A 20320-nucleotide genomic window follows, 5' to 3' on the forward strand; every position below is an offset into this window, starting at 1 on the left:
AACGCCCTCCCTATGGTGCAATTGGGGATTGGCAACATCCTCACATCAATGCCCATATCCGCTGAGGGAATACGTTTTCTAACAAGGCTGTAAAACATCCTGCCGCCATCTTCGGGTTGTGACAGGTGCCACATAAATGAAAAAACGTTCCGTCCTTTCCCGAACTCTGAGGATCACATACGCAGCAGAAAGAAAAAAGGTGAAAGACCACAATAGTTGAACCGAATGGTATAATACAGCCTCCGGTGCAACTTAAGCATCACTCAGCAGATTGGGAGGAAACAGATTTTAGACATGTTGCGAGGTGGTGTGATATTTGGAGGTGATGCTTTTCTCTGTTGTTTGTTTTTGCTGAGTGTGGGCAAGTTCAATGTGCTGACACAGCGGAAGCCAGTCAGTGTAGCTGCCACATCATAAAGACCTCTGTTTCCTGACGGTATGTGCATACATTATATTCCTACTCAATAGGGAGCTGGTGGAGATTTGCTGTTTGGTGTGTGATCTGCTCCAAGATCTCTGGGTTTCCCTCACTTGCTTTTTCCCCAAAGGGAAATCATTCAACCCACCCGTGACCTCTCCCAACCCCCGCTCAACAGCATACCCCTCCCTCCGCCCCCCCCCACCTCACACACCTCCTTCACCAACCCCCACCCAATACCAAACACCAACCTCTCCACCCAAGACCTCTGCCGACCCCTACCTAATACCAACCACCACGCCATGTCCTCCGCCAACCCTCACCCCAATACCAAACACTCCCCCCGCCCCCACCTCACCCATGACCCCGACCAACCCCCACCCAAACACCCCCACCTCACCCATGACCTCTGCCAAGTCCCGCCAAATACCCAAACCCTCCCCCCCACCCATGGCTTCTGCCAACCACCCCCCCCCCTCCCGGCCAATACCAAACAGCCCCCCACCCCACCCCACCCCCAACCTCCACCAACCCCTGCCCATCATCAAACACCACCCCCCCGCCCCGCTTCCCCAACCACTTTTCTGCCACACCTTTACGCAGCAACCTTGAATAGAACAAAAACAGCCCCCGATCCGGTTCCGACGAGCAAATAGAATGTGAGTTCACAGGGATGTCACACAAAGAAGGTAACAGGCTTGGTCAGTGGCAGGAGATAAGGGATCATAGAATCATAGAATTTACAGTGCAGAAGGAGGCCATTCGGCCCATCGAGTCTGCACCGGCTCTTGGAAAGAGCACCCTACCCAAGGTCAACACCTCCACCCTATCCCCATAACCCAGTAACCCCACCCAACACTAAGGGCAATTTTGTACACTAAGGGCAATTGATCATGGCCAATCCACCCAACCTGCACATCTTTGGACTGTGGGAGGAAACCGGAGCACCCGGAGGAAACCCACGCACACACGGGGAGGACGCACAGACTCCGCACAGACAGTGACCCAAGCTGGGAATCGAACCTGGGACCCTGGAGCCGTGAAGCGATTGTGCTATCCACAATGCTACCGTGCTGCTTTAAGAGGAGGGGAGAGCGGGGGGGGGCGGGGTGTGGTGGAGACGTTGAGGGTTGGGTTCCTGACCTTAAGCTGCAGATGGTTGAAGGCCAGGCCGCCCAGCTGAGAGTGGGCAAAAGGCAGTGATGTGCATAAAGGTCAGACAGCTTGCTTTAATTCCTCTGTCAGTTTAAATTGATAAAAAAGATTTGTTAGGGCAGGTATGGAAAAGTTATTTTCTCTGATGCAGGTTGAAGGGCACGTTATCTACAAATGAGAGGCAGGAACGTTCAGGGGTGATGATGACAGGAGGTACTTCTTCACAGAACTGTTACGATTCAGAGGAAGACCATTCGGCCCATCGTGTCTGCACCAGCTCTCCAAACTAGCATCATGACTCAGTGTTATTCTCCTACCCCTTCCCCGTAGCCCCTCCACATTGTTTCAATTCAAATAATCATCTCACAGCACAATGGATAACACTGTTGCTTCGCAGCTCCAGGGTCCCAGGTTCGATTCCTGGCTTGGGTCACTGTCTGTGCGGAGTCTGCACATTCTCCCCATGTCTGCGTGGGTTCCTTCCGGGTGCTCCGCTTTCCTCCCACAAATCCTGAAAGACGTGCTGTTAGGTAATTAGGACATTCTGAATTCTCCCTGTGTACCCGAACAGGTGCCGGAATGTGGCGGCTAGGGGCTTTTCACAGTCACCTCATTGCAGTGTTAATGTCAGCCTACTTGTGACAATAAAGATTATTTAAAAAACTTAACATCCTCTTGAATCTTGATTGAACCTGCCTCCTCCCAGGCCGTGCATTCCAGACACAACAACTCACTTGGTGAAAAATATTTTTCGCACATCACATTTGCTTCTTTTGCAAATCACATTAATTCTGTGCCCCCTCGTTGTCAATCCTTTTACGAGCTGGACAAACAGGAATAGTTTCTCCCTGTCTGCCCTGTCCAGCACCGTCATGATTTTGAACGTCTCGATCAAATCCTCTCCAAACTATCCTCAGGACTGGGGCGCAATTCCCCGACCCCCACGCCGTGTGGGAGAATCGTGGGGGTGCCGGGCGATTCCCGCCACGCTGCCCCGGCACCCGTGGGTGATTCTCCCCCCCCCCCCGAAAACGGTGTGCCGGGATTCACAACAGGCCGCTCGGAGAATCGCCGGTCGCTATTTGTAGCAGGCGAGCGGAGATTCCCAATCCGACGGGTTCATGCCGGCGCCAACCACACCTGGTCGCTGCCGGCGTGTACAGCGTGCGAACTCTGCGTGTGCGGCCTGTGGGGAGGGGGAGGGAGGATCGAACACCAGGGGGGTGCTCAGTAGGGGTCTGGCCCGCGATCGATGCCCACCGATCGGCGGGCCGGCGTCTCTAAAGGACGCAATCTTTTCCTCCGCCGCCCCGCAAGATCAATCCTCTGTGTCTTGCTGGGCGCCCACGGGGAGGACGGCAACTGCGTTTGCAGGGACGTTATTTACGTGGCGCTGGGCGCTTAAATTACGTGGCGCCGCTCCTAGCCCCCCGGGGCTGGGAGAATAGGGGGTGCGGAACTCCAACGCGGAGTTCACGATGCCGCGGGACTTAGTCTCCCGTTGGGAGAATCCCGCCCCTGGTTTCCCATCCCTGTAGCCATTCTTGTAAACCCCTTCTGCACTCTCTCCAATGCGTTCACATCCTTCCTATCGTGTGGCGGCCAGAACTGTGCACAATATTCCAGCTGTGGTCTAGCTAGTGTCTTGTATAAGTTCAGTGTAACCTCCTTGCTCTTGTACACTATGCCCCTCTTAATAATGCCCAGAATAATGTCTGTTTATTATCTGCTCTCTCCGCTTGTCCTGCCACCTTCAGTGATCTCTGCACAGATACATCCAGGTCCCTGTACTCCTGCATCCATTTAAGAATTGTCTGTCCATCGTTACTGCCATAACACGCACAAGACTTACGGGGAAAGATCAATCAGACTCCCCGCCAATCTCGCCGAACATGAGCTCTCCCGTTAAGGGGTCCGGTAACCCTGAACCATGTGCAGTTACCGTCTGTATAAAGTTGGCCAGTTTTGGTACCGTCGGGAAAGACAGGGCTGGGATCTATCGTTTTTTTTTTACAAATAATAGTTCCTCGTAACAAAACTTGGTTTTATTTAAACTACTCTATGTGGGCTCCTTCGTGGTCTACAACATGTTCCCTGCTGAACGATACCACCTCACACTTCTCCACATTGAACTCCATTCGCCACCTGTCTGCCCACTCCAACAACTTGTCCAAGTCCTTTTGATGTTCTACACTGGCCTCTTCACATTTACAAAGCTTCCAAGTTTTATATCATCCTCAACCTTTGAAATTTTCCCCTGCACATCAAAACCCAGTTCATTAATATACACCAGGAAAAGCAAGTGTCCCATTACCAGGAACAGCACTACAAACCTTCCTCGAACTCGGAAAATATCCCTTTGCTCTCTGCTTCCTATTATTCAGCCAATCCGTGTTGCTCCTGTCCGTTTTATTCTGTAAACCATGGCCGGGATTCCCAGATCCCGCGCTGGGTCGGAGAAGAGGCTGGGGGGGGAGGGGCACGGGAACCGCGCCACGTCGCTCCGACGCCGGGCCGCCGATTCTCCTGCGACTGGAGATTCGGCAGCAATCATGCCCGTTGTGTCACCGCCGCACCGCTCGGGGCCTTTGAAAGCACCCCCCCCCCCTCCCCCCTGGCGATTCTCCGTCCCTCGACGGGACGAGTGCCCGCCAGGTTCAGCCAAGTCCCGCCGGCGTGGGTTACGTATGGTCTCACCCGGCGGGTCCTCAGAGTTCTGGCTGCGAGGGCCGTCCTGGTGGGGGGGGAGGGGGGCAGGGGGATCTGACTTTGGGAGGGGACTCCACGGTGGCCAGGCCCGCTACCGGGGCCTACCAGTCAGTGGGCGGGCCCCTGTAGGGCTCTGCCATAATGCCCGAGGGCCGCCAACCCACCCGCATGCGTGGACCCACGTCGGCCGTGGCGCGCATGCGCGGACCCGTGCCAGCGTGGCGGGACGGCCTTCGAGCGCCGGAGCAGTGGACACCACTCCGGCGCCGTACTAGCCCCCTAGGAAGAGGTGAATGCCTGGGCCTGGAGGCCATTTGCCGCCGGAGTCGCTCACGCCGCTTTTGACGCTGGCATCATTACTTGGCCGCGGAATCCCGGCCCATAACCTTCCTCACGAGTCCTCAGGGGCTGGTTTAGCTCACTGGGCTAAATCGCCGGCTTTTAAAGCAGACCAAGCAGGCCAGCAGCACGGTTCGATTCCCTGTACCGGCCTCCCCGGACAGGTGCCGGAATGTGGCGACTAGGGGCTTTTCACAGTAACTTCATTGAAGCCGACTCGTGACAATAAGCGATTTTCATTTCATTTTTCATTTGTGGGCACTGTGTTGAATGCCTTCTGAATGTCTATTTGCACGTCACCAACAGCATTACCCTCATCGACCTGATCTGTTACCAACTGAAAAAACTCCAGCAAGTTACTTAAACACAATTTCCCCTAAGAACCCACAATGGCTCTGCCGAACTGACACACTGATGTTGAACTGACTGGTCTGTAATTGCTGGGAATATCCTCAGGGGTGTGACATTTTCAATTCTCCAGCCCCCTGGCACCTCCCCTGAGTCTCGAGAAGACTGGAAGGTTATAGCCAGCACCCCTTAAATGTCTATTCCCACCGCCTTCGAGATCCTTGGATGCATCTTATCCAGCCCCGGTGCCTCGTCAACTTTTCAGTACTGACGGTCTGTTCAACACTTCCTCCTCATCAATATTGAACCGTTCCAGTGACAGAGGACTAAATTTTCCAACCCTTCCCGCCAACGGGATTTTGCGGCCTAACCGAAGGCGCCCCTCCCCCCTGAGGTGGATTCCCCGGCGGGAAGGGAGAGCCATAGACGACGGTGGGCTGGAATCTGCCACCAGCAGCCAATGGCGAGCCGGCTCCACCGTCAGGAAACATGCCACGTGGAGGCCAGAAAATCCCGCCCAGAGTTTCATTGTCTGTCACCATGGCCGAGGTAGCATCTATCTCCCTGGTAAAGATGGGTGCAAAGTATTCATTTCATTCCTCCTTCCTCCTTGTGTAAATTCCCTGACTCCTCCTTGTAGCAGCCTTCTTCACGTGAGGGGGTAGTAGAAATCGGGGGTTCTGTCCCCGCAAAAGGCTGTGGATGCCGGCGAGGGGATGGGGAGGGGTCAGAGCTTTCAATGTTGCGACTGATAGATTGTTGGCAGCTAAGACAGGTAACGGATTGCAAGTGCAGATAATCTGATCGAAAGACCTACCTGTTCAGTACACCAAATAAGTCACTACTCCAGTCTGCCTGCGATTCGGTCAGATCGTCCCAGTTACCTCAGCAAAGGGTTTCAGGGCCCTTGGAACGGGAATTCAGTGGCATAATTGAGTTTTACAACACCAGGTTAAAGTCCAACAGGTTTGATTCAAACACGAGCTTTCGGAGCGCACCTCCTTCCTCAGGTGCTCTGAAAGCTCGTGTTTGAATCAAACCTGTTGGACTTTAACCTGGTGTTGTAAGACTTCTTACTGTGCTCACCCCAGTCCAACGCCGGCATCTCCACATCATAATTGAGTTTAGTGATCTCTCGAGGAAATAAATTGGCGCTCAGGTTTGAGCTGGCTGGTCCCGGCCTACAATACACAGTGTCAACAAGTGTCAGCTCACCTGAGCTGGATAATGCTCAGAAATCTGCACAGAAGCCCCAGTTGTGAATGTTGGGCGATAATGGAGAGAAGGATTTTCGTTTATGCCACTTCCTCACGGACACCCCAAAGGCCTCTGCAGCCAATGAAGTATTGCTTTCAACGGTAGCCAAGGTGACGACAGAAACGTAGCAGCCAGCGTGCGCACGGCAAGATCCCACACACAAAAAAACAAGGCGACGATGGTCAGGTTTTAACGTGAACGTGGAGCGGATGTTTCCACGAGTACGGAAAGCTAGAACCCGAGGATCACAGCCTCAGGCTGAAGGGACGATCCTTTAAAAGTGAGATGAGGAATTTCTTCAAGTCAGAGGGTGGTGAATCTGTGGACCACATTGCCGCAGACGGGAGAGATAATGGGCGGGATTCTCCGACCCTCCGTGCCGGAATCGTGCGCGGCGCGGGGGCGGGGATTAGCGGTACACGCTGGAAATGTGGCGCGACGGCGCTTCTGCAATTCTCCGCGGACCCACCAGTCCCACGCGCGCGGTTGATGCGGCGCCAGTCGGGGGCCATTGGAACAGGCCCCCCCCGCCGATTCTCCACGGTCGACCAGCCGAACTCTCACCGGCGTGGTTTACATGTGGTACCAGCCGGCGGGAGCTGGGACCCGTGGTCGCGGTGACGGTCCTGGTTGAGGGAGGGGGGTGTATCTGACTCCGGAGGGGGCCTCAGTGGTAGCCAGGTTCGCGATCGGGGGCCACCGATCGGCAGGCCGTCGCGATCTGGGAGGAACCTAGCTTCCTCCGCGTGGACTCCGCAGAAGGGAGAATCCCGGCCAATGAAACTGCAGTGCAAGAGAGGAAAAAAGACCAACTTCCGAGTGATTGCAGAGGCTATCGGAGATGCGCACCGAGATTCTGAATACTGCAAAGGGTGATAACAGAGGAGGTCATGACTGACAATTTAAATATAGAGTTTAACCAGAGTTCCCATCACCGCTGTAGTAACACCAGTGCAGTGAAAACCACTAGCTCATGGGAAATGAGTTGACATTGGTTTCCCTCAGATGTGTAACCCACTCGTCGCCTCTCACCTCCGTAACCTTGGTTACATAGCTGAAACATTCGTGCCCACAATTCGGGGCAGCACCGAGACTTGAGAGGGCGGATAGGGAAAGATGAGAGGAATCGAGAGCTAGCAAGTCAGTAACATTTGGGATTTTGAAACTCTTAGAGAAAACGTCTCGGGTGCCTGTGTGGGTGTTGTGTGTCTCACTTCCTGGGGCCACATCCCGCCCAACTTGGTTTTAAATAAAGCAACGACAGAGAGGAAAGTTGGAGGAGGCGAGGGGGGTCCCAGGGTTTTGAGGTAATAGGGAGAGTTTGTGAAAGGTTCATTTGATGACGGACACGGGTATTGAACTCACAGCAGGAAAACCCCGAGGTCTGAAGAGGGAGTTCGATCAAATGACCTCGAGCCCCATCCCTCCAGATCTGTTCTGGGGGACTAACAAGGCAAGGAAGTTACAATGAAGAGTAGGGTACTCGGACAGGCAGAGAGGATCAGAGGCTTCATGGTGTAGATGTCCATTGATCCCTGAAGGCAACAGGTCAGCAGATAAGGTGGTTAAGAAGGCGCATGGGCCAAGACAGAATAGTCTCTAGGGGGGAAGAAGCGGAGGGTAGAGTCTCTGATATTTATAAGGTGCTCATGAGGGAGGAAGGGTCCCAGACGGAGGAACTGAAACTTAAATGGGAGGAGGAGCTGGGCGGGGAAATGGAGGACGGGCTGTGGGCAGAGGCCCTGAGTAGGGTAAATTCGACCGCAACATGTGCCAGGCTCGGGCTGATTCAATTTAAGGTCGTTCACCGGGCCCACATGACGGTGGCTCGGATGAGAATATTCTTTGGGATTGAGGACAAATGCGCTAGGTGCGCGGGAGGACCAGCGAACCATGTTCACATGTTTTGGGCATGCCCTAAGCTGAGGGGGTACTGGGAGGGATTTGCGGGGGTCATGTCCCGGGTGCTAAAACAAGGGTGGCGCTGGGTCTAGGGGTGGCAATTTTTGGGGTTTCGGAAGACCCGGGAGTCCAGGGTGAGAAAGAGGCCGATATTTTGGCCTTTGCTTCCCTGATAGCCCGGCGACGAATATTATTGGCGTGGAGGGACTCAAAGCCCCCGAAGACTGAGTGGTGGTTGGCGGACATGTCGAGTTTCCTGGGTACGGAAAAAATTAAGTTCGCCTCGAGGGGATCTGTACAGGGGTTCGCCCGGAGGTGGCAACCATTTATTGGCTTCTTTGCGGGAGAGTGAGCGTCAGCGGGGGGGGGGGGGGGGGGGGGGGGGGGGGGTGTAGAGTACAGTACAGTAGGAGGGATAAAATGGCGGGTAGTACCGGTGGGAGAGGAGTGGGCTTGTGCAGTATATTATGATTGAAGTATTGAATGTACGCGGATGTTTGCACATTTTTGCCTTTTTTGCTTTCTTTCTCTTGATGTCTGTAACTGTTTACAAAGCCAAAAACTACCTCAATAAAATTGCTTATTAAAAAAAAAGAAGGTGCATGGAACACTTGTCTTTATTAACCAATACATTTATTAACCAAGACAAGATTAGGGAGGATGTTAAAAGAGGTGGGGGGGATGGCATTGTTAATTAGAGATAGTATAACAGCTGCAGAAAGGCAGTTTGAGGAGCATCTGCCTACTGAGGTAGTATGGGTTGAAGTCAGAAATAGGAAAGGAGCAGTCACCTTGTTGGGAGTGTTCTATAGGCCCCCCAATAGCAGCAGAGATGTGGAGGAACAGATTGGGAAACAGATTTTGGAAAGGTGCAGAAGTCACAGGGTAGTAGTCATGGGTGACTTCAACTTCCCAAACATTGAGTGGAAACTCTTTAGATCAAATAGTTTGGATGGGGTAGTGTTTGTACAGTGTGTCCAGGAAGCTTTTCTAACACAGTATGTAGATTGTCCGACCAGAGGGGAGGCCATATTGGATTTAGTACTTGGTAATGAACCAGGGCAGGTGATAGATTTGTTAGTGGGGGAGCATTTTGGAGGTAGTGACCACAATTCTGTGACTTTCACTTTAGTTATGGAGAGGGATAGGTGCGTGCAACAGGGCAAGGTTTATAATTGGGGGAAGGGTAAATACAATGCTGTCAGACAAGAATTGAAGTGCAGAAGTTGGGAACATCACGGTAGCATGGTGGTTAGCATCAATGCTTCACAGCTCCAGGGTCCCAGGTTCGATTCCCGGCTGGGTCACTGTCTGTGTGGAGTCTGCACGTCCTCCCCGTGTGTGCGTGGGTTTCCTCCGGGTGCTCCGGTTTCCTCCCACAGTCCAAAGATGTGCGGGTTAGGTGGATTGGCCATGCTAAATTGCCCGTAGTGTAAGGTTAATGGGGGGATTGTTGGGTTATGGGTATACGGGTTACGTGGGTTTAAGTAGGGTGATCATTGTTCGGCACAACATCGAGGGCCGAAAGGCCTGTTCTGTGCTGTACTGTTCTATGTTCTATGTTCTATACGCTGTCAGGGAAGGACACAAGTGAAATGTGGAACTTGTTCAAGGAACAGGTACTGTGTCTTTGATATGTATGTCCCTGTCAGGCAGGGAAGAGATGGTCGAGTGAGGGAACCATGGTTGACAAGCGAGGTTGAATGTCTTGTTAAGAGGAAGAAGGAGACTTATGTAAGGCTGAAGAAACAAGGTTCAGACAGGGCGCTGGAGGGATACAAGATAGCCAGGAGGGAACTGAAGAAAGGGATTAGGAGAGCTAAGAGAGGACATGAAAAATCTTTGGCAGGTAGGATCAAGGAAAACCCCAAGGCCTTTTACACATATGTGAGAAATATGAGAATGACTAGAGCGAGGGTAGGTCCGATTAAGGACAGTAGCGGGAGATTGTGTATTGAGTCTGAAGAGATAGGAGAGGTCTTGAACAAGTATTTTTCTTCAGTATTTATAAACGAGAGGGGCCATATTGTTGGGGAGGATAGTGTGAAACAGACTGATAAGCTCGAGGAGGTACTTGTTAGGAAGGAAGATGTGTTGCACGTTTTGAAAAACTTGAGGATAGACAAGTCCCCCGGGCCTGACGGGATATATCCAAGGATTCTATGGGAAGCAAGAAATGAAATTGCAGAGCCGTTGGCAATGATTTTTTCGTCCTCGCTGTCAACAGGGGTGGTACCAGGGGATTGGAGAGTGGCGAATGTCGTGCCCCTGTTCAAAAAAGGGAATAGGGATAACCCTGGGAATTACAGGCCAGTTAGTCTTACTTCGGTGGTAGACAAAGTAATGGAAAGGGTACTGAGGGATAGGATTTCTGAGCATCTGGAAAGGCACTGCTTGATTAGGGATAGTCAGCATGGATTTGTGAGGGGTAGGTCTTGCCTTACAAGTCTTATTGACTTCTTTGAGGAGGTGACCAAGCATGTGGATGAAGGTAAAGCAGTGGATGTAGTGTACATGGATTTTAGTAAGGCATTTGATAAGCTTCCCCATGGGAGGCTTATGCAAAAAGTAAGGAGGCATGGGATAGTGGGAAATTTGGCCAGTTGGATAACAAACTGGCTAACCGATAGAAGACAGAGAGTGGTGGTGGATGGCAAATATTCAGCCTGGAGCCCAGTTATCAGTGGCGTACCGCAGGGATCAGTTCTGGGTCCTCTGCTGTTTGTGATTTTCATTAACGACTTGGATGAGGGAGTTGAAGGGTGGGTCAGTAAATTTGCAGATGATACGAAGATTGGTGGAGTTGTGGATAGTGAGGAGGGCTGTTGTCGGCTTCAAAGAGACATAGAAAGAATGGAGAGCTGGGCTGAGAAGTGGCAGATGGAGTTTAACCCTGACAAGTGTGAGGTTGTCCATTTTGGAAGGACAAATACGAATGCGGAATACAGGGTTAACGGTAGGGTTCTTGGCAATGTGGAGGAGCAGAGAGACCTTGGTGTCTATGTTCATAGATCTTTGAAAGTTGCCACTCAAGTGGATAGAGCTGTGAAGAAGGCCTATGGTGTGCTTGCGTTCATTAGCAGAGGGATTGAATTTAAGAGCCGTGAGGTGATGATGCAGCTGTACAAAACCTTGGTCAGGCCACATTTGGAGTACTGTGTGCAGTTCTAGTCGCCTCATTTTAGGAAGGATGTGGAAGCTTTGGAAAAGGTGCAAAGGAGATTTACCAGGATGTTGCCTGGAATGGAGAGTAGGTCATACGAGGAAAGGTTGAGGGTGCTAGGCCTTTTCACATTAGAACGGAGAAGGATGAGGGGCGACTTGATAGAGGTTTATAAGATGATCAGGGGAATAGATAGAGGAGACAGTCAGAGACTTTTTCCCCGGGTGGAACACACCATTACAAGGGGACATAAATTTAAGATAAATGGTGGAAGATATAGAGGGGATGTCAGAGGTCGGTTCTTTACCCAGAGAGTAATGGGGGCATGGAATGCACTGCCTGTGGAAGTAGTTGAGTCGGAAACGTTAGGGACCTTCAAGCGGCTATTGGATAGGTACATGGATTAGGGTAGAATAATGGAGTGTAGGTTAACTTCTTAAGGGCAGCACGGTAGCATTGTGGATAGCACAATTGCTTCACAGCTTCAGGGTCCCAAGTTCGATTTCGACTTGGGTCACTGTCTGTGTGGAGTCTGCACATCCTCCCCGTGACTGCGTGGGTTTCCTCTGGGTACTCCGGTTTCCTCCCACAGTCCAAAGTTGTGCAGGTTGGGTGGATTGGCCATGAAAAATTGTCCAAAATTCTATGATTAACCTAGGACAAAAGTTTGGCGCAACATCGTGGGCCGAAGGGCCTGTTCTGTGCTGTATTTCTCTACCTAAGACGTTAGAGCAGGGAGGTTATGATGGAGCTGTATAGAAAGCTCGTTGGACCAGAGCGTACTGTGTGCAGTTTTGGTCGCCACACTATAGGAAGGATGTGATTGTACTGGAGAGGGTGCAGAGGAGATTCACCAGGACGGTGGCTGGGATGGAGCATTCCAGCTGTGAAGAGAGGCTGGATAGGCCGGGTGTGTTTTCCTTCGAGCAGAGAAGACTGAGGAAGGAACTGATTGAGGTTGGCAGAATTATGAGCGACAGAGAAAAGGGTGGATAGGAAGGAACATTTCCCCTTAGTCGAGGAGTCAATAACCAGGGGCATAGATTTAAGATGAGGAGCAAGACATTTAGATGGGATTTGAGGAAAATCCTTTTCACCCAGAGGTTGTTGGGAATCTGGAACTCCCTGCCTGAAAGGGTGATAGAGGCAGGAACCCTCACAACATTTCAGAAGCATTTAGATGAGAACTTGAAATGCCATAGCGTACAAGGCCACAGACCATGCTGGAAAATGGGATTAGGATAGATTGGTGCTTGATGGGCAGCACAAACGCAATGGACTGAAGGGTCTCCTTCTCTGTTGCAAAACTTTATGATTCAATAACCTCCAGCAACCCTGTGGAACTCTTTGCCGCAGAAGGCTGTGGAGGCCAAATCACTGAGTGTCTTTAAGACGGAGATAGATAGATTCTTGATTAATAAGGGGAACAGGAGTGGTTAGCACTGCTGCCTCGGGGCGCCGAGATCCCAGGTTCGATCCCGGCCCTGGGCAACTGTCCGTGTGGAGTTTGCACATTCTCCCCGTGTCTGCGTGGGTTTCGCCTCCACAACCCAAAAATGTGCAGAGTAGGTGGATTGGCCACGCTAAATTGCCCCTTAATTGGAAAAAATGAATTGGGTACACTAATTTTCTTTTAAATAAATTAATTAATTAAGGGGATCAGGGGTTATGGAAAGAAGGCAGGAGAATGGGGATGAGAAAAGTATCAGCCATGATTGAATGGCGGAGCAGACTCGATGGGCCGAGTGGCCTAATTCTGCTCCTATGTCTTCTGGTCGAACCCTCAATCCTCCCATATCTCAGAATCTCTGTGCTTCTGGCCGTGCATTCAGATATCGGAATGCTCAGCTTTGGAATTCTCCCAAGAACTCATCGAGCACAGTTCCGATCTCCATCTAAAAAAAACCAGGACACAGGGTTACTAGAAAAGGTTCAAAAGAGACCTGCCTATTGGGAAAGGTTAAAGAGATTGTAGCATTTTCCTTTCAAAGCGAGACGGCTGAGGGTTGAGCTGGCCGAGCTATTTAACATGACAAAGGGTTTGAGCTCGGGTAAGTGTAAGGAAGTTGGTGTTTCCACTTGAGGGGAAGCCACAAATACAACATAATAACGAATAAATCCAATAATTCAGTGGCAACTCATTTAACTGACTGTGGCGAGGGTGTGGAACTCGCTATCTCAGGTTGGCACGGTGGTTAGCACTGCTGCATCATAGCGCTAGGGACCCGGGTTCAATTCGGACATAGGGTCACTATGTACGTGGAGCCTGCATGTTCTCCCCGGACGCGATTCTCCAAAATGGAGACTAAGTGTTTGCGCCGTCGGGAACGCTGTTGTGTTTCATGACGGCGCAAAACGGGCGTGGGGGGGGCGATAATGGCACTGGAGCGGTTCGCGAAACGCCATCCGGCGCATGCACGGTAGACTCGCAGAATGCACTGGCCCCGACGCAGCATGGAGCGGGGATTCTGGGGCCGGAAGCAGAACAAAGTAGGCCCGGTGGGGGGGGGAAGAGGCCGGCCCGCTGATCGGTGAACCACGATCGTGGGCCTGACCAAATCGGAGGCCCCCCCCCCCCCCCGCCCCCCGGTGAAGGAGCCCTTTTCCCTGCCCCACAGGCCGCCCCATGACCCCTCGCGCAGAGTTCCCGCCGGCAGCGACCAGGGGTGAAAGGCGCCGGTGGGACACTACCGTTTCCGCGTGGCCGCTCGGCCCATCCGGGCTGGAGAATCGGCGGCCCAGCCGCAGACAGCGACCCGAGACCGCCACCGCGCCAAACACACTGCCACAAATGGCGCCGATTCTCCGCACCTCGGAGAATCGCGCGCTGGCGTCGGGGCGGCGTGGCGCGGTTGTAGCGATTCTCCGGCCCGGTGCAGGGCTCGGAGAATCGCGCCCTTCGTGTCTGTGTGGGTTTCCTCTGGGTGCTCCGGTTTCCTCCCACAGTCCAAAGATGCAAGTTAGGTAGGTTAGTCACAATCAATATGCGCAGGGTTACGGGGATAGGGTGGGGGGAAATGGGCCTAGGTAAGATGCTCTTTCGGAGAATCCATACAGACATGATGGGCCGAATGGCCTCCTGCTGCACTGTCGGGAATTTTATGGCGAATAGCCCAGCTGCCCTTAAGGAGAAGTGAGAGAGAGGTACAGAAATGAGAAAGTAATGGACGGATTAAATGAAGTTAGGTTTGAGGAGGCCCAAATGGAGTATAAATACCAATGTGGCGTCAGACGGAATGTTTGTGTCTGTGCTCTACATTCAATGCAATTTGGACAGGCTGAGTGAGTGGGCAAATAGATGGCAGATGCAGTACAACGTGGATAAATGTGAAGTTATCCACTTCGGAAGGAGAAACAGAATGGCAGAATATTATTTAAATGGTGATATGAAATGAAAATCGCTTATTGTCATGAGTAGGCTTCAAATGAAGTTACTGTGAAAAGCCCCTAGTCGCCACATTTTCAGGGAGGCTGTTATGGGACTTCAAGGCTTGCCTTGATTTGCTTTCAAAGCCAGCGATTAGCCCTGTGAGCTAAACAGCCCCTGTATATATTGGGATATATTGGGAAGTGTGGATGTACAAAGGATTCTGGGTGTCCTTGTACACCAGTCACTGAAAGTGGAGAGGCAGGTGCAGCAAGCAATTAGGAAGGTGGATGGATTGTTGGCCTCCATTACGAGAGGACTTGGGTACAGGAGAAAGGATAGCTAACTCCAGCTGTACAGGGTCTTGGTGAGATCATACCTGGAGTATTGTGTGCAGTTCTGGTCTCCACCCATAGGTGACACTACCACAAGGGGGCAACCCATATAAAAGGACAGGGCACACATGCTCTTTCTCTTTCCATAGGCGACACTCAGAGAGACAGGGGCAGATCAGGAAGCATCACACCCACCGCGTGGCTTAGAGCAGACTGGTTAGTTAGACTGAGTTACTATAGCAAGATCAGCAGGAGAGTAGAACTCAAGTAGGAGAATTGTTAACTTCAATAAATGTGTTAAACCTACCTCCAAGTCTGAACCTTCCTTTGTCAGAGTATACATCAAGGAAGCAGCTTATGCTACATGAAGAAGCAGAACACAAGAAGGGCTGGGCAGACTACATGCAAACTACATGTTTCCCCTGGCTGAAGGGCCTAGAATGAAGGGTCACAGTCTCAGGATATGGAGTGGACCATTTAGGACTGGGATGAGGAGAAACGTCTACATTCAGAGGATGGTGTACCTGTGGAATTCTCTACCTCAGAAGGCTGTGGAGGCCAAATATATTTAAGTGGGAAATAGATAAATGTTTGGCCTCAAAGGGTGTCAAGGGTTATGAGGAGAGCTGTAGAGTATGGTGTTCTGATGGAGGATTAGCCATGATCATATTGAATGGATGAATAAGTTTGAAGGGCCGAATGGCCTACTCTTGCTGCCAATTTCTCTGTATTGTTCTAATTCGATGTAGTCACTCTTTCATTTAAGACCCTCCCTGAAACCTATCTGATTTCCATCACCGATGCTAATATCTCCGGCCGTGAATTGACGGGAGATTTGGTTTGGTAATGTACAGTCCTGTGAAGTGCTTTAGGATCCCTTCCTACATTAAAGGTGACCTATAAATACGGGCTGGTGTTATCACTGTTGTGATTTGAACACAATGAGGATGAAAAGAGCAGGAAGGCAATGTATTTGGAACGGAGAGAAGACACACGGAAAGTTTGCAATGAGCAATAATCATAAAAGAGCGTCAGGAAGACAGCAGGGGGCAATTTGAACTCCTGACCCCTGCTATTGCAGGAGCATTTCACAGCCAGATTCCATTTGGCTCCGTTACAGAGTACAGCGCGCAGACTTTCCTTCGCCTGACGTGCTGCTAAACTGACCTCTCTGTTCCTCGCCCTTTAAGGTGGCAAACTTCAACAGGGCGTGTCACACCGAGCCACCACGGGCCGAGAAGCTGTGATACTTGACTTACAAGGCAGGGGGTCCGGGTTCAAACCTCACCTTGGGCAAGTCACAAAAATTCAATTCAATTGAATTAGCAGGTATCTACCAAAGTGTGAACAACTCAATTGGTTCATTACTATTCTCCCCGCGCCAGGGTTTTGGATGAGAGATGACCTCATCAGGCCCAGAAGGGGCCTCACGGTAGCAAGGGGCCTCACGGTAGCATGGTGGTTAGCATCAATGCTTCACAGCTCCACGGTCCCAGGTTCGATTCCCGGCTGGGTCACTGTCTGTGTGGAGTCTGCACGTCCTCCCCGTGTGTGCTTGGGTTTCCTCCGGGTGCTCCGGTTTCCTCCCACAGTCCAAAGATGTGCGGGTTAGGTGGATTGGCCATGCTAAATTGCCCGTAGTGTAAGGTTAATGGGGGGATTGTTGGGTTACGGGTATACGGGTTACGTGGGTTTAAGTAGGGTGATCATTGCTCGGCACAACATCGAGGGCCGAAGGGCCTGTTCTGTGCTGTACTGTTCTATGACCCTTTATTCCGCTCCATTTATTTTCTTAAATGTATTTTATTACAAACATGTATTAAAACAGGTTACAGCAAATAAACACCCCAGGAAACATACTTCCCAACAATCAACTAAACAATCTGTGCAGATTTTCTCCCCTTTTTCACCCTCCCTCCCCCTCCCCCGTGATGAACAGCCCCTCAAACACGGTAACAAACATCCCCCACCTTTCCTCAAACTCCCTCTGCAGAGCCCCTTAACTCATACTTTATCTTCTCTAACCGCAGGAAGTCGTACAGGTCACCCAACCAAGCCGCCACCCCAGGTGGTGATGCCGACCGCCACTCCAGCAAAATTTGCCGCCGTGCAATCAGAGAGGTGAAGGCCAAGTCATCGGCCTTCCTCTCCATGAGCTCCGGCTTCTCTCAGACCCCAAATATCGCCACCAAAGGGTCCGGGTCTGTGGTGATGTGCATCACTGTAAATACACAAGGGGTTAATGTAGATACACTAGAACTAAATAAACACTAGAGGGACATCATGCCACACAGACATTCAACCAATAGGTCAGTAAGATTGGACACGACCAATGGGCAGTCAAGACACACCCAGAGGTGACACTACCACAAGGGGGCGACCTATATAAAAGGACAGGGCACACATGCTCTTTCTCTTTTCCATAGGCGACACTCAGAGAGACAGGGGCAGACCAGGAAGCATCACACCCACCGCATGGCTTAGAGCAGACTGGTAGGTTAGACTGAGTTACTATAGCAGGATTAGCAGGAGAGTCGAATTCAAGTAGGAGAATTGTTAACTGTTCAATAAATGTGTTAAACCTATCTCCAAGTCTGAACCTTCCTTTGTCAGAGCATACATCAAGGAAGCAGCTTATGCTACATGAAGAAGCAGAACACAACAGGGCCCACCTCCTCCCCCACTCTCCTGGCTGAGACCGCAAACCCTCTATTCATTCATCGGATGCGGGCGTCGCTAGCTGTGCCAACATTTATTGCCCGTCCCTAATTGCCCTTGAGCTGAGTGAATTTCAGAGGCCATTTTAAGAGTCAGCTACATTGCTGTGGATCTGGAGTCACACGTAGGCCAGACCCGGGAAAGAGAGTAGGTTTCTCTCGCTGAAGGAACCAGGTAGGTCTTTACGACAATTGCCAACTGTTTCACGGACTTTTGATAAATTAGAATTTCACCATCTGCCATGGTGGGGCTTGAACCCAGGTCCCCAGAGTATTACCCTCGGTCTCAGTAGTGCTAACCCAGCAATAATACCACTTTTCCACTGCTTCCCCAGTGTGACTCTTCATGTCCTCAGCTGGGCCCAGCAAAGCAACCTGGGTGGGTCCAGAAGAATCTTCGGAGAGAAATCAGACATGGTCAATAAAGATGGCCCCATCAGCTGGCGATCAGCAGCAGCACCCACAGCTGCAGCCTGGCTGACAGACCTGGAGGAATGTCTCCACCTGGAGAAGATCGAATACACCCTCCGAGGGTCGGAAGAAGGCTTTCTCGAAACACGGGGGCAGTTCGTCGGCCTGTTCCGAGGCCTGATCGAAGCCAACAGCGAGGAGGGAAAAGAAGTGAGAGGTCGGAGAAGGCAGACAGGGACACGCAACTCTGGGTGAGGGGGGGGGGGGGGGGGGGGGGGGGGTGGCGGGGGGGGGGGGGGCGGGGGGGGGGGAGGAGGAAAAGAGGAGGGAATTCAGGGGAACTACAGGGAGAAGCGGGTGGGGGGGGAGAGGGGGGGACGGGAGAGGGGGGGGGGGGAAACCCCGCCTCCAACCCCCTCCACCCCAAACCAACAAGACCAGCAACAGAAAACATAAAGGGATGGGGGGGTGGAAGGGGGAGAATAGGAGCTCGGGGACAGAACACTCTGGATGAAAGAGGGGGGATGCCAAGATGGAGCTAGGGAAGCGGGGAGAAGGGAAAGGGGGGGGGGGGGGGGGGGAGGAGGCACCAAGACTGACAATATGTATTTAAGAACCACAAGTGCAGTAAATATTAAACGTAAAGTGTCACTGTGTATAAATTAAAAATACCAATAAAAATATATTTTTTTAATAGATGGCCTCATCAGAATCACCCATTAACTTGAAGGACAAATGGAAAAATAAATGATTCAGAAAGTGTTGATGAGGTGCAAGTTACCTGAACGTTTTCCTATTGGCCCGTTTGTTAAACATATGATACTGGACCAATCAGACCAGGGGGATTCCGGGTTTGGGACCTATTCCTTGCTGAGTTTGATGAGGTGATGGTGAGATTGCCTGGCCCAAAGTGTCCCTGGGCTGTAGAAGATCAAAATGAGCCAGGATCGCCAGTAACCTCCTCCCTCCGTTGATCATTACCCAGACTCCCCTGCACATACATTTGGTAAGAAGAGAAATGGGCAACCAGGAAATTTCTGACCACCCAACCAACGTCTGGCTAAAGCTCATGTTGGAACCCTCGCCGAGATTTCACTCGGAAGAGTAATAGTAATCCCACTCCGCAGGCTGTTGAAGGGAGAGTTAGCGCACGTCCAATTGCCCTTTGGCGCCAATCCTTGGGGGAACGGCAAGCAGCCAAGGTACGTTTACCCAGGAGAGTGGTTAACCTAAGTGCCTCGCTCTGTCAGGTGAATGTAAAGGGGTCCATGACACTCTTTTGAAGCTAAAGAGCAGAGTTCCACCCTGGTACCCTGGCGAATGTTTATTCTCATTCAAGCCAACTCTTCGGCCAATTCTTAAGCCAATTTAACTCTTATGTCAATTCTTACTTCAGCCAACATGACCAAAGGAGATTCCCCCAGATTACCTGGTTATTATCACATTGCTGTTTGTGGGAGCTTGCCTTGTGCAAATTGGCTGCACATTTCTTGCATCCAGCACTGGGAGTCGCTGTTTAAAATTAAAGGGGGCATTCATCTTAGACAGACCTGAGGAGAAATTTATTATCGCAGGGAGTTGTGAGTCTTTCGAACTCTCTTCCTCAAAAGGCAGTGACGGCGAGACGTTCCGGCCTTGCCACGGCAGGCGTTTTCCCCGGCGATCCATTCGAATGCCCGTCGACTTCGACGGGACCGGAAGGCCCCGTACCAGCGGGAGGGGCCAGAAAGTCCCACCCTCTGAGGCAGAGGTTGACAGGATCTCGATAAGCATGAAAGGTTTTCAGGAGGAAATGAGGCGAACGGTCGCCTGCTGCTCCCAGCTTGCATTACATCAGTGACTGCACTTCAAATGCTTAATGTTCTGGGACGTGAAAGGAGCTATAAAAATGTAGGTTGTTGTTCTTCATTGGAGTGGAAATTTGGAATTCTGTCCCCAAAAAGATTGGATGTATTGAATTTTGTTGGGTAAAGGTTTCAAGGAACATGGAGCGAAGGAGGGTAAGTTGTGTGGTTTATCTCATTGCATGACAGCTCCCTATGAATTCTGGGATCTACTTCTTCATTGCAGCCGTGTTATTTAAAATGACTTTCATTGAAACTGACTGAATTTCCCTCACATCCCAGAGTTTTGGGGGGATTTGAATATTGTGGGTTTTCTAACCTAGTTTCATTGAGATTTAATATTTGTGACACTTCT

This window comes from Scyliorhinus canicula, chromosome 13 (assembly GCF_902713615.1).
Source record: "Scyliorhinus canicula chromosome 13, sScyCan1.1, whole genome shotgun sequence".
Classification (NCBI taxonomy): domain Eukaryota; kingdom Metazoa; phylum Chordata; class Chondrichthyes; order Carcharhiniformes; family Scyliorhinidae; genus Scyliorhinus; species Scyliorhinus canicula.